Source organism: Rhinolophus hipposideros (genome assembly GCF_964194185.1).
Source record: "Rhinolophus hipposideros genome assembly, chromosome: 1".
NCBI lineage: Eukaryota > Metazoa > Chordata > Mammalia > Chiroptera > Rhinolophidae > Rhinolophus > Rhinolophus hipposideros.
This window is the reverse complement of record NC_138047.1, coordinates 81,515,206-81,530,077: the sequence shown is the minus strand read 5'-3', so window position 1 is coordinate 81,530,077 and position 14,872 is coordinate 81,515,206. Positions and strand designations below refer to the sequence as shown.

The following is a 14,872-nucleotide window of genomic DNA, read 5'->3' as shown; positions in this document are numbered from 1 at the left end:
GTTTATGCATGGTGTTATTTCACTCTATTTCTTGTGTTTCCTATAAACCTTCTCCCCCCCTGCAAAAAAAAATAAGATATTTTACTTGTCACAATTAGAAGTCTGAGTTTTGGACTGGTGTTTCATATCCATCACCTTGTTGAACATTAGCCCCTGTCTTCTCCCCAGTAGCTTTTTCAGAACGTCTGCCTTTACCAGGAAGTACTGTGAGTTTTCCTAATTTGAACTTGGGCTTCTTCAGCATTTTTACTTTTCTAACAATGACATAATTTAGCCGATAAATAGATTGGCAAGCCTTTTCTACATTTTTTTCCCCAATGTTGTCTGGAATCAATTTATTGACCACTTCATTCAGGTCTTTTGTCTGCACCTCTTTTGTCATGATTTCTATCTTGTTCTTCTGATTTTGGCAGAACTGTTAGTGCTGATCATAAGAGGTCTTCTGAATGTGATTGTTCCATTTTTTAGTACAACCAAGACAGAACAGACAAAATAAATATCAGTAAACAGTCTTCACATTAACATGAGCTTCAATCATGGTCTGCCATTCTTTGACCATAGAGTACATTTTGTCTTGAGTAAGATTCATGCCATGGAAGTTAGGTAGTTTTTTCCCTGACCATCCTCAGTAATTTGGCTTTTCTAAATGCAACTTCATCATTCTGCAGATCAGCAAGGCTCACTTCAAAAACACAACCCTTGTTGCCATCACATGCAACTTTGGTTCCTTGAGTTCTTGTGATGAGTGTTTTCCCAATATTTCTTATATTGAACATAGCTGGTGCTTCCACAGCGTACCAATCTTTCTTAGAAAATGGATCACCACTTTTTCTTGGCTCCCTTTCTGCTACCTTTTTAAAAGTGCTTGTTTTTGCTGACTGCCATGGTGCTGCAGACAGCCAAACAGTGTGTTTCCTGTAAAATCAATAAGATTCAGGTTACACATTTTTGGCAAAAATATTTTATAGGTGATATTGTCCCATTTATTGTTGCTTTAACAGCTGAATAGAATTCCATTGAATGGATTTGTATTTAAAAAATACTGTCAATGAATCGACATTTGGGTTGTTTCTTGTCTTAAAACCTCTTTTAAACATGCAGTAATGCACTTTGTTGAAGAAAAGGGAATACTCAAAATATGCTCATGTTTTCATCTTCCTTGTTCAGTCCTGTTCAATCCTTTTGAAGTGCTTAATATTTTTATATTTTTTTAGGTTTATAGAAGATCCAGAGAATTGGCATTCACTTATGTGAAAGACACAATTTAAGACCAAGGCAAATACTTGAATCTGAGTGTTAAAAGGACCATCACCATATAGTGAAATGTTTTCGCATTGGCTTTAATCCAAAGGCTTTTGTGAGAACATCCTCTCTCTGAAACTGGGGGTGCAGATCAGCTTGCAGCAGAGCTCCAGGAACTCTAGCTTCCTCATAAGATGATGTAGACTCTTTGCTACATTCTAGACCCTAACCCATCTTTCAATAACCATGGAGATTGGAATTTCTTTATTAGAACAGACTGTTCATATTTGTACGCTTAATGTTATGATTTCCAGAACTGGTGTAGTCTGCAGAAAACATGTTTTATAAAATATCTTTTATATTAGGTTATTTGCTTTTATACCCATTTTATTTTCAAGAAGTCATAGTTTGCTTCTAATTATGGGAGAGGTATATTTAAAAATATATAATATTACCTTCTTCATGGCTAAACAGTGAGTCAGTTGAATTCCTTGGTCCTTAACTATGAAAATCTTATAGCCATAATTAAGGCAGAATTTGAAATTGAATGTTAAACCAATTGTAACAAATTGGAGGATCAGTTTACTTTTAAAAAAAATTACTTGTTGAGAGAATTCTTCAAGGAAAATGAACATTTCCAAGTCACCAAATTCTTCATGAACAGAATTGATGCTGGAAGGTGTTCCATGGGGACACTGTTCTCATTTTAAATACATCATTAACAGAAAGCAATTTCTCACAATTAGCCGGACCTTAGTACTCAGTGTAGCATATTGTAAATTTTCATAAGAAATGCATTTCTCATATATTTGGCACAATATTTAGTTCTTCAGACTACTGTAGGAGCTCGTAAATGGCCATTCAGCTCCACAAATATAACTTTCATATGAAAAACAGATAAAATATTTTCCAAGGAATTATAGAACAAAATTCAATAAAAATGAATAGTTTAAGGCATCCAGCCTTTTTCTTTGGTGAAACTGCCAAGTATTTCTTATTTTAGTATACAGTCTCAACATGAAAAAAATGAATGCTAGACAGAGGGTATAATCATTGTACATTTATAAAACTACATAGTTGCATGCTGTCTGAGTAGTAGATTATATAAGGTTTGAAATTATATAGATCGAATTATTGTGCTGCAGAGAGGTGGCCTGAATTGACGTGCTAATTCAACTCATGTTCATTGAAATAATAGCACAGATTGACATTCTGGAAATGAAAAAAAGTATTCACATGTGTCATGCGGGAGACCCTGCTCGCTGTGCCATTTGTCGCGCAGGGCGGCCTCTGGGGTCTCTGCTCCTGCTCCCCACATAAGAACGCAGGATATGGCTAGGCCAAAAAGGAACACCCATGAAGCCATAAGTAGGGGCGTCATATCACTATATTCTCGCTGGCGGCATCTGCCTCTCTGCAATCTGCTCTTGCTAGCCCCCCATTTTTTTGCTAGCGTAGCCACGGCAGTTATATTAGTGGCCAATGGCTCAACGGTTACAGCTGACGGCCAACTAGCCACAGCTGATGGCCATCCAATCACAGTTGATGGCCATTTACTACCTGAGCCAGCACCTTTCTATGTGAGGCCGAGAGCCTGGAAACTGCTTTCTGGGGCTCTGTCCCCACACTATGCAAATCACGGTGTAAAAGAATAATAATAATGAAAAAGTAGTAATAATATAATAAATATTAATTGGGCCAGAAAACCCTTAGTATTACACTGAAAGGCAGAACCAGATACATAGAGATGATGTACAATCTAACTTATCTGAAAGGTTCCCAAGATATTTACCATTGAGTGAAATTTTTCTGTGATTATATGTTAATATTTTCAACACTCTAATTTATTGTTTAAAATATATGAAAACACAAGGTTTCTTGGGACATTGTTCTGATATTTACATGCAGGAAAAATCCAAATTAGTTGATAGATACTTTGAAAGAAGAAAGTTTTAAAAATTCTATTTCAAAAATGAACAAATCAGTATGATTGTCTCCTTTCCCCTTACCCCACTCCTGGCCTGCCTCTTGTCTTTCAATCAGGCTAATTAGTTGAAGCAACTGCTTATAATCTTGTGCTTTTAAGAAAAACTCTGAATGAGTATGAATGTGTGGATGATGATGGACAGGGGTTTCCTGTCTGCTTGATTAAACACATTGGTCACTGAGCAAACAGAGTTGCCTAATCCCATTGAAGTTTTCGATCACCTTTCAGGAGTGTGGATAGAGGGATACCAAGGAGAAAGCTGAGGGGGAACATTTAATGGTGCATTAATAACGCTGTTATGCCTGGAATAAAGTTAGGTAGTATTTCTGCCATGTAATGCACAGTTTCAACCATACACTCAGTTTTTTTTATAGTTTTAAAGGAAATATTGAGAAGCTAAAGAAGTTCTAGAGGACAGCAATGAGGATGAAGGGCATCTAAAATTTATCTTGTAAATTTTAGGAATGACAGAAGAGGAAAATGGGAGCATTTAACTTGAAAAAGACAAGAGCTAGAGATTGTGGTGGTGATGTTAAGGAAAGCAGGGTAGTTGTCTTCAGATATGTGGTGGACCATTTCTACTTAGCACTACAGGGCAAAACTTGGAGCCAGGTGTGGAAGTTAACAGGAAACAGGTTTCTGTCATCTGCCAAACCCTCTCCCGCTTCCCCCGCCCCCAATAAGATTGTTTAAAAATGTCTTCCTTTTGATGTGGTAGCTCTCCATCATTGGGAGAATTCAAGAATTACAATACAAATAGTTATGTGCCTACTATATGTCAGCTCTGTGTTAGGTATACAAAGTAATACGACATAATCTTTATGCTTGAGAGCTTATCATCTAGTATGAGGATACACACATATAATAAGAATAATGAAATGTCATTAGTTCTATGAGAGCAGCACATGTGGAAGAGAACAGTGAGCTAAGGAAGACTTTATAGAAGAGATTTTCTTTAGCATTGAACAATGCATATGTTGGTGTTTGTCCAGTAGAGGGAGGTTGAAAGGAAGGAAAACACGTGCATGACTTCCTGTCAAAGACTTTGTGGGAGGCTTTTGCCGTTTTGACATCAGGGTGACAGGTATGTAACCCCAAGGATATATAATAATTCTACAACTCCACCAAGTGATTGCCTTCTAAAAAGTTTTAGAGAGAAACCTGACATTGTACTCTATCCTTAATTTTGCCTGGGGTTCAATAGAAATTGTCATTTCTATTAATATTTCTTGTATAAAGAGTGAAGGAGACAGAACCATTAAAAGTATTTGGGAAAATACCCGATGGCATTAAAGAGAGATTCCAAGTGAAGACGGATTCCCTCTCCAACCCTCTATTCTTCTCCCTCAGGCGCCTCTGCATATTCTGTAGTTGACTATATTCACTGTGTGGCAAGATGCTACAAAGAGGGTCACTCACATCTCTGTCTTGCTTTGTGCCCAGACACACTAATCTTTTTGTTAGGCCATGGTTGGTCACCTCAGACTAACCCCTATGAAACCTCTGGGGAAAGTGGCTTGAGAGGAACTTTTTGTGACAGGCAGCTATCAGTTCAAAGCCTATGCAGTGTCAGGGTTGAAGGGAACTCCAATGGTCCATGAGAGGAAGCTCACAGGGGTCCTTTTTGCTGCGCAGAAAAACGAATGGTTTGCTCCACTTGAGATCATACACAATACACAATAGACTCAAGACTTGTTTCCTTACCGTACTTTACGCATGCCTTCTTCACATGGGAACATACACTTTTTATAAACCCAGCGGGGGCACATTTACTCGTTGCTACTGTTCTTTTCAGTTGTTTTGTTGGTAGGCTAAGACTGCCCTTTTGTAGTGTGACAAAAAGGGGATTTAATAAAACATTGGCTCCATAAAGAAGGCCATTGTGTATACATGTACCTTCTTTGTAAAAACTAATTTTGTATTTTAAACACAGAGGAAAGTTCAACAACTAATAACTCTGGGTCTCAATTATTTGTGGTAAAATATAATCAATGGTTTTTACTATGCTAACACATACTGAAAAATTTCACAGAGAAGGTAAATCATCTGGGTGTTATATAAGAAGACATACCTTATAGTGTTCCTAGACAATTTGTAAGTATTGTAACCACATGTTCTGTACCAAGTACTTAAGTATCCATTATACCAGTTTTACTTGCTAAATTTTGTAATTATTTTCCAGTTATAAATAGAATGTGATTTTTTCATTAATATTTTCAAGTCTTAAGTACTTAAGTTTTTAAAGTTTAAATAAAAAATTAACTTTCAATTTTTCTTATTTCCCTGAATTCGTAAACTATTTGTTTTAACAGAAATTAATTGGTGAGATAATTTTTAGCATTTTAAGTGATTACTTCTTTCCCCTAGGATATATTACCATATTTTCTACATATTCAATGATATGGAATATTACGTGAAAGGACCATTATATTGAAGGCAATAATATGCTTTTCCATTGTTGTCAATAATCTGTGGAAATGATTTCTTCCTCAGTAAACCAGTCTAAAGCTAAAAGGAGTAGCTGTTAATTTATTAGAATCTTATTAAATCATTAGAATCTTATTAAATTTCTTTTTATCTCTTTTTGTTATATCAAAAATTAGAAAATTGCGATGAAAGTAATCTGTACACAAGTTAGCGTATTTTTAAGAACGAATCAGAAAAGTAGATTTTTAATTGAGTTTTGATTATCAAGATGTTTTAAATAAAAAAATAGAACATTTGATTGACAGGAAAATCAAATGTGCTTTGAAAAATTTGGAATTGTATAATGCATATACAAAGAAACATAACATAATACATGATTTTTATAGTGAGTCGTACTGACTGTACGTGCTATGAATTCAGAGGAAAGAAGATTCAGATCTGTGTGTCAGGTAATCTGCTATTTGCCACATAAAGAAGAAATGCCCTTTAAAAATCCTTTAGTTTATTTTTATAGTTTTGTTTTACAGTTTATAATTAATCTCACATTAATTATATCGTTTGACCTCTGTAGTAACCTGGAGAGCAGATGTGATAGTCATTACTATCACAATTTGCATATAAGAAAACTGAGACCCAGAGGCCATGTCACCTGCCCAAGGTGGAGGTGTTAGCCTTTATTTTTCTAATTATTCGGATGCACAGAATGATCTGCTGATGCACAGAATGATTGTTTCCTTAAACTAGGATTATTGCTGCTGCACCGAGAAAGGTGGTGTATAAAACTTTTGATAATACCGGAAACCATGGGGTCAGACATAATTGCTTTCAATCAGAAGTAATAATCATATGAAAACATATTATTTTGAAAACTTAGCCATTTTGTTGTCTTTTGGCAAGCAAGAAATGCAAAAATTACATTCATTTTCTGTATGTTAATGGTTATTCCACAGCCCAATTTGCTGACGTAGTTCAGTGCCAGTTTGGTCCTTCAACAGGACTGACTGTATAAGGCTCTGCGTGGCACTTAGTTAATTTGAGCTAAATGAAAAATTTCAATCACTAGCATCTAATTTAATTATTTTTAGTTTAAAAATCTTATTACCTTTTATTGGAAGGCTTTTGCTTAGTAAATCAGACAATTGCCATAATCTTAGTTCTTGAATAAATTGAGACTCTGGTGAGCATGAGGTATTTTAGTGGGCTGATGGGTTACTGGAGTGCTACAGAGAGGTAGGTAATCCTACATGTGGCCTCTGATCTCTCTTTATCCTCGTTTTTCATAGTTCAGATGTCCTCCCTTTCTGCTCCTGTTTCCCTCTCCCAGTTGGGCACGTATTGAGACATTTCTAAAATGCAAATCTTTTTAAAATATCATATCACATATTCATTAATTCAACAAATATCTATTGAGCAAATATCTGCTGTGCCAGGTATTGGTGTAGGTAGTGAGAATGCAACAGTGAGTCAGATAAATGTTTGATATAAGTCGAGCAGTTTTAAAAGCTACTGGGGGTGATGGTAACATGCTATATCTTGATAGAGGTTTGGGTTACATACAAAGATACATGCATTTGTTAAAACTAGAGTTTAATATTTATAGTTTTTTCCTTTTGATGTACAATGTACATATAATGACATACACAAGTCTTAAATATATGTTTGCTGAGTTTTGACAAATTCACAATCATTATGATGCTGCCTCCCTCCATTGTCAGCAATGGATATACTTTGCCCCCTACTTCACTGAGAAAATAGAAGCCATGAGACAGTCCCCTTCCCTCAATTTATGAATGTATCTGCAGTCATATCTATCCTATCTTCCTTCTGTTCTGTTATTGTGGACAACATGTCTCTCCTCCTAGCTGAGCCCAATTCCTTCCCGTTTTTTTAAAATTTATTTTTCAATTACACTTGACATATGATGTTATATTATTATAGTTTCAGGTGTACGACATAGTGATCAGACGTGTGAAGTGTGATGACCCCAATAAGTCTAGTACCCATCTGACACCGCACATAGTTATTACAATATTATTGACTATATTCCCTATGCTGTATTTTACATTTCCATGACTGTTTTTATAACTGCTAATTTGTACTTCTTAATCCCTTCACTTTTTACCCATCCCCTAGCACCCTCCCATCTGGCGACCATCAATTTGTTCTCTGTATCTATGGTTTGTTTCTGTTTTGTTTGTTCATTTATAAAATACAAATCTTACGTCATGCTAAAATACTTCCGTCATTCCCATTGCTTTGAGGATGGAGCCCATTTCTCACAGTGCTTAGTATCTGGCCGCAGGAAGCCCTCATTCTTTCAGACATGCTGGGTACCTACTGTCTTTGCTTCTGCCAGGAACTTTCTTCATTCTTGTTCCCTGCCCGGTAAATGCCTACCCATCCTTCAAGATGCACTGAAATAGTTAGACTCACTCAAATAGTTAGAAGTTCTATGAGAACTTGATATATCACTCTTGTAGTAATACCTCTGTATCTCAATTATTTCTGGACCTGCCTATCCTACACAGTGCCTTCCTCATAGTATATGCTCAAAATGCATTTGATAGAAAACTTCTTTCAAAGAACTTTATGAAGAATTGGGAAACAAATACAAGTATCAATGAACCCATATTACGAAGAAGAGTATTTGGTTAATCCTAGATAACGCTTTCACAATTACCTCTGTTTCTATGTCCTTTAAATAATAGAGTTAGCTTAAATAATTTCCAAAGTATATTCTTGCTTTAAAATTTGACCTTGTGAGGGCAGTAACAATTTGGTGTATTTTAATAATGGCATGCAGAAAGTGGTAGTTCATTTGCACACTGATGCACACATTAATGAAACCTTCATCCCTTTCCATGATTTTATTGTGATGTAGCTGGAAAGAGACTCCTTGAAACTTCTCAAAAATTTCCAAAAATATACTGCATGCCAAGTTGAGAATTTTCTGAAAAAAGGATTTACAATAAAAACATTGCTAGAATTTTGAAAGGATTTGAGATTTTGTTTTCCCTGCTAATTCTTTGGAAAAGTTTAACATGAATGCTTTAAAAGTTATATGTGCTCTCCCTAGGTTCTCAACCCCATGTTAAAATTTGAAGTAAAAAGTAACTCATTAGTATGAAAAATAACTATGGTGTCCAGGGATGAAGTTTTTTTATATAAAGAACTCCCTTGAAAGGTGCTGGTCAAATTTCTTTTCTACATAGTTCATAGCATGTAACTGGTACTCAATAATATTTAATATAATTAGTTACAGAGGCTTTGAAAATGTAGGCCTCTGAAGACCAAATCCAAGATGGTAGATGGGATTTTCACATTACCATGAAGACAAGGCAGAAGTTGATATAGTTGGTCTCCTGGGGGTGCTTCATCACATAAGTGAAAGAGCTATATTCATCTAATTTATTTTAGCAAGGGAAAGACTGTTCTCTTTAATAGCCACTTATTTAAGGCCAAAGAGAAAAGAAGGCTAGAGGAAATAATATCATTTTAAACTAGGTAAAATAGAATTTAGTACACTATAAAATTTGGCATTTTTTTCTATCATCTTTCTTTAACATCCAACATTATTTTCTTTGCCTTTATTAAATTTACATTTTAGCTTTGCTTTTCTGTGTTATTAGGAATTTTTTTTTTAATTAATTTTATTGGGGTGACAATTGTTAGTAAATTTACATAGATTTCAGGTGTACAATTCTGTATTACATCGTCTATAAATCCCATTGTGTGTTCACCACCCAGAGTCAGTTCTCCTTCCATCACCAAATATTTGATCCCCTTTACCCTCATCACCCACCCCCCCCACCCCCTTACCCTCTGGTAACCACTAAATTTGCATTTAAGTGTTTTTTGAGTAAAAATAATAATAAAAAGGAAGAATAGTACTATATTCTAAATCAATACAAAAACCAGTGTTGGTTATTTTCCACTGAGGCAGCATTGGTGTAGCCAGTAGGAGGAGCTCAGGCTTTTGAACTAGACAGAACTGGCCCTATTTCTGGCTCGGCTGCTACCAACTGTTTGGCCTTGGGCAAATAACTTAAATCCTTCCAGCCTCAGTTTCCTCATTTATAAAATAGAAAAATTAACGTCCATTAAGAATTAGAAACAATGTACAGCAGGCGTCTAATAAAACACTGGAACATAGAAAGGTATTAAATAAATGGAATATAATAATTACGTTGGCTAAGTCTTAGATAATTATGATCTTTGTTTATTAAAAGCATTTTATGCCATAGATGGTTTTAGTGCTGAACACAAGGCCTGACACATGGCAGTCTCGATAAATATTTACTGAGTAAATGAACTAGTGTAATTTTGTGCAAAAGGGGCTTGATGACATATACCATTAGTGTCATGTAGCAGAAATATGAAATAGGGATAACTGAAGAGAAACTCAAGAGTGGAGAAGTGGCCTAAAATCCCTGAGCTGTCACGTAGTAGCACTGGAAGGCATCTTCCCAGAGCTGCTGCAGGAAAAGACCTGCCCCTCAAGGCTTTACATACTTCTAGGATGGGTGGAGGGGCAGCGACAGTGAGGTAACTGTGAAGGAGGGAACTGAGGGAAGCCTCCTGGTTGAGGAAGTGGTCTCCTTTGAAAAGAGAGCATTCAGATTTTCGAGGCTGGGCATCATGTCCTGTTGTGCCAGCTCATACCTGTGGAGCCAGCTTTTGGCTGAGCCTTGGGCATCTAGATTTGTCTTCCTGAGCAGGCGAAGTAGTCTTGTTGAACAAATATCCATTATGGTTTATACATATTAGATTGTCGTGATTGGCCTGTCATCTTTTTCTGTTTCATAAACAACAGTATTAAATATGTGCATGTCTTTGGCTCCAAACATTTAATTACAGAATATTTTGTTATTTTTGAATAGGTTACACAGGTTCATTGAACAAGAATAAAAAAGATTGTCTTTTTTCCACCCCATCCCTAACTTAAACTTCTCATCTGTTCAGAAGAAATCACAATAATGTATTTATTGTGTATCTTTCCAGTGGTGGTCTATGCATGCAAGTATATTATGTTCCATATGCTTTAAAAACTTGGACAATGGTCACCACTTTCTGATCTCACAACAGCAGTAATTTACAGCATAAAATATACCGTGTTTCCCCGAAAATTGGACCTAGCCGGACCATCAGAGAGCTAATGTGTCTTTGGGAGCAAAAATTAATATAAGACCCAGTCTTGTATTATATAAGACCCGGTATGTTATATTACATTACATTACATTACATTTCCGGTCTTATAGGAAAATAAGACCGGGTCTTATATTAATTTTTGCACCCAAAAGCCGCATTAACGCTGATGGTCCAGCTAGGTCTTATTTTCGGGGAAACACGGTACACAACCACCGTGATTAAATGTGCATAAATACTTGTCCTAATTATAACTATCTCTTGAAAAGAAAACAAAACAAAGAGAAAAGGACAGTGCTCATAATTGCCGACATCCTTTGGTCAGCCAAATGTCTTAATGCATATGCTATTAAGTGTGGTGAAAATAATTGTGCTTTGTTAAAACAGTGTTCTCTTTCAGTATATTGTAGATATTCACATCGTTCTTTTAAAAAATGTTCAAAAGTGAGTTTCAATCACTCTGATAATTTACTTGCAGTCCAGATTTTATGGTACATTAAATTTAGCATTTTAAGTTTTAGATTTTCTCCCTAATAATCTTTCTCACAATGCACATTTTTTCCATACTAGTGAAATAATCTTGATGAATGGATGTCATAAGTAAGAAAAGACAGTATGGGCTAAATCCAAACCTCAGATGAAGTCAGATTTGATTAAAGGTCTTTTAGGCGATTTTATACTGTGTTATCCATAAGGGAGATATACAAAGCCATATTGACTACAGGAAAAAAAAAAGAAGAGTTAAAATTTCTTGGTTGATTTTTCTACTCAAAACTTACAATGGAATTTTGTTTCATTTGATCAAGGGCATGGAACATTTTCTTTTAATTGGGTAATTTTCTAGTTTATTTTCTTTCTTAGATCCCCGGATCTTTATATATATATATAATATCATATATATACGATATTATATATATATGATATATATATATATATATATATATATATATATATCATATATATATATATATATATATGGATAGGAAAGAACATGCCATGTTTGAATGTGAAAATTTGTTTACTATCAATTTAGAAAACTTTCATTCAAATAACAGGTAAATATGGGACTTCACCTGATTTATTGAGCCTTATTATTTTGTCAGTTATAGGAATGAAAATTTGTCACCACTTGTGCTAAATAAATGAGTAGGGGTTTCTGACCGTCTATTTGGAAAGGTGACTAAGTTGACCATTTTTAAAAACCCACAGAAAAAACTCTGTAGACTTTTCCCATTTGGTTTTAAGAGCTGTAGCTCAGCATTTGGGTTCATTAGCTTCTCCACCACATGATTTAGGATGATCTCAGATTCAAGTGATGCAATTTAATCTAATTAAGACACAGTACAGAATAAACTTGGAGGGCAATGGTGAAGGGTCTCAGAGGACTCCCAAAAGGCTGACAGCACAAAAATCATGGGTTGGGTTTATAACTATAATTGCTACTTGGTTTTCTCTTGAAGAAAACATGTAGTTCAACTGTACAGAAAAAGATTTGTATCCACATTTTTTATGTCATTATTTTCCCCAAGGTTGGGAATAATCTTTATCTTCTCTTTCTACAGTGAATACTTTTTTTTAGAGGATAGTAAACATTACAAATTGAGGAGGTCATGCTGAATAGTCAGGGGGCACCCATTTATTTATGAAAGCCAGTCCTAAATTACCAGTGCATTCTCCCTTGGCCTATCTTGGTAACTTTAGTGCCAGCAACATAAACAATCTGTAAAGTATATTTTCGAGTCAATGGGGCCTTTTTAGGAGACTGGAAGTTATACTACTTAAAGCATAATTGGCATTGATATTGGCATTCTTTCTTCACACCACTCCATTGTTGTGTGAAGATTTCTGAAGATCATTGATCTTCACCTCATTATTTCCAGAGAATAATTGTAGATGGTCCACTTCTCCAGCTGCTCATCCATAGCTTTTCAAGCAAGTATAAAAATAATAGCTTATATTCATTATGCTGAGTGCCAAGCATTTTTTTAAACGTCTTTTTCATGTATTTTCTCAGTTAATCCTTACAGCACCCTATTCACCCAATTTTATATGTGGGATAAATGAGCCCCAAAGAGGTTAAATAACTTCCACAGATCATGTAACTTTGAAAGTAGAGGTTAGCTCAGTCTTATTCCAGAGTCCAAACTTTTAGCTCCTAACTATTACACCTGTTTCTGAAGAGAAGACCCTATTAAAACATCTTTAACAAAGGAAATATTTGGAGGTAGTATTAGCAGGAAGGATGGGTAGGGAGTAGAACAGTACCAGGGAGAAGAAAAGGACTATGGGAAAGCATTCCATTAATATGAGAGGAACCAGAGAAAGGGTTGTGTTCATCGATATGGCTTGATTGTAGTTTCTGTTGTTTAAACAAGTATACCAGTAAAATTTGTTACATTATTTAATGTAACAAAATTTGTTACATTCTTTTTTTTTTTTTTGGTCGACTTTCTAAGTGCTTATTTTTGTAATGTTGCTTGTTTTTAATTGCCATTTAGCAGGTAGATAATCAGAGAAAGCAGATCAAATATTCTGAAAGTAAAATTCAAGAAGGTCTGGTGGTATGTAGTGTAAGGCCACAACAAAGGCTGTTCTGGAGAAGAATCCTGACATTGGGATTCTGAAATTGTTATATCTTTAATTCTTTATGTGTTTTAAATGGCACAAAAGCACAAAGACGTCTTGCTTCTCTTTAGTATATACTGTGTTATTACATCAAGAAAACACATGCAAGAATAAGTTCATTTTAATGAAAAAAGTATGAGTAAAATTTCGCTATTAATTGAAAAGAAATACTAAAGAGAAAGCATAGTCAGTTTGTTTACAGAAAGTGGTGCTGTTTAAATTGTCCCTTGGTCTTCATCTCAGTATTATTGCTGAGATATGATCATTAGTCCAAAGTTTTAGCTCATGCTGAATACTTTGTAGTGTCTTAGTTCTTTAATAGATAGGTTAATAGATTAGAGTAAGAGAGTTGAACCAATATAGCTCATGGTTTGCCCTGAAAACTTGAGGATTTTCTAATTAAATACTAGATGATCAGTGAGCTTTGCTCAGCTTACTAAATCATGAATTTTTCCACCTTAGTGACAGGGTTAAAATTAGAAATGTCAAAAATGTCTGAACAAGAGCATGATTCATGGACTTGAACTTGAACTTGCTTTTAAATTTCTTTATTAGAAAAAAGGCATTATAAATAGATTAACCAGAAATTATGGTGCATTAATCTGTCTTTTAGCAAGACTGTGTTTCTAAGTTGGAAAACATGTACTTCTTTCAACTAAGGTGATGTTGGTCTCTCAAAAATATATTAAAATTAATTAATTACCAATGTCAGAGGCAAAAACTACATGGTTCAAAATAACAGAAGTCAGAACTCACTAGTGTGAATGAGTGGGATTGCTGAAGATGTTTGTAAACCTGGTGCTGCCAATAATACCACATGTTGCTGGATTTCATTTGAAATCTCCTTAGAGGCATTTAATCAGCAGGCCTGATTTTCAGTTGGGCATCTCAAACTCAAAATGGCTCAGACTGACATTTATCATTCCCCTTTCTCAAGCTAATTTGTTCCTACCTCTGCACCTCTCTCAGTGAATGGCGGTTATTGTCCAAACCAGACACTTGAGAACTATCCTTGATTCCGCCTGCACTCCCTATAATTTTTCATTTACCAAATCCCATCTATTCTCCTAAATTTCTCATGTCTGTCAGCTTTTCTCTGATCTTTCTGCTCCCACTTTAGTCTTGCCCACTAGTATCTTTCCTTGGGGTTGGTAACAGCCTACTATTCCTTTATTGCTCTTCTCCAAGTCTGTTTTCCACACGGTAGCCAGAGTGCTTCTTCTAAAATAAAATTTGATAAATCCTGAAGCGTATTTGAACCTACACAGATAACACAGTCTTTGACAGGATCTCCATCGGCCTTCCCAGCCCCCTGTCTCCTCTCCTGATTGCCCTGGAGCCATATTGCACCATTTCCACTTCTCTCCTGTTGTATTCTTCAGTTGAATTCTTCAATTCCAGCTTAAACTTCTCTTCCATCCTGAAGCTTAAGTTCTCCTGCTTATG

The 14,872-nt window shown here is 35.4% G+C and overlaps 1 protein-coding gene and 1 pseudogene across 2 annotated transcripts in view; one reads left to right on the top strand and one right to left on the bottom strand.

Moving 5' to 3' along the window:
• COL25A1 (collagen type XXV alpha 1 chain) overlaps positions 1–14,872 on the top strand; it is a 436,533-nt gene that overhangs the window by 24,749 nt on the left and 396,912 nt on the right. The window lies entirely within an intron of this gene.
• On the bottom strand, positions 600–885 carry LOC308495950 (small ribosomal subunit protein eS1-like; annotated as a pseudogene). Its single transcript has one exon. The product of its transcript is annotated as a small ribosomal subunit protein eS1-like (transcript).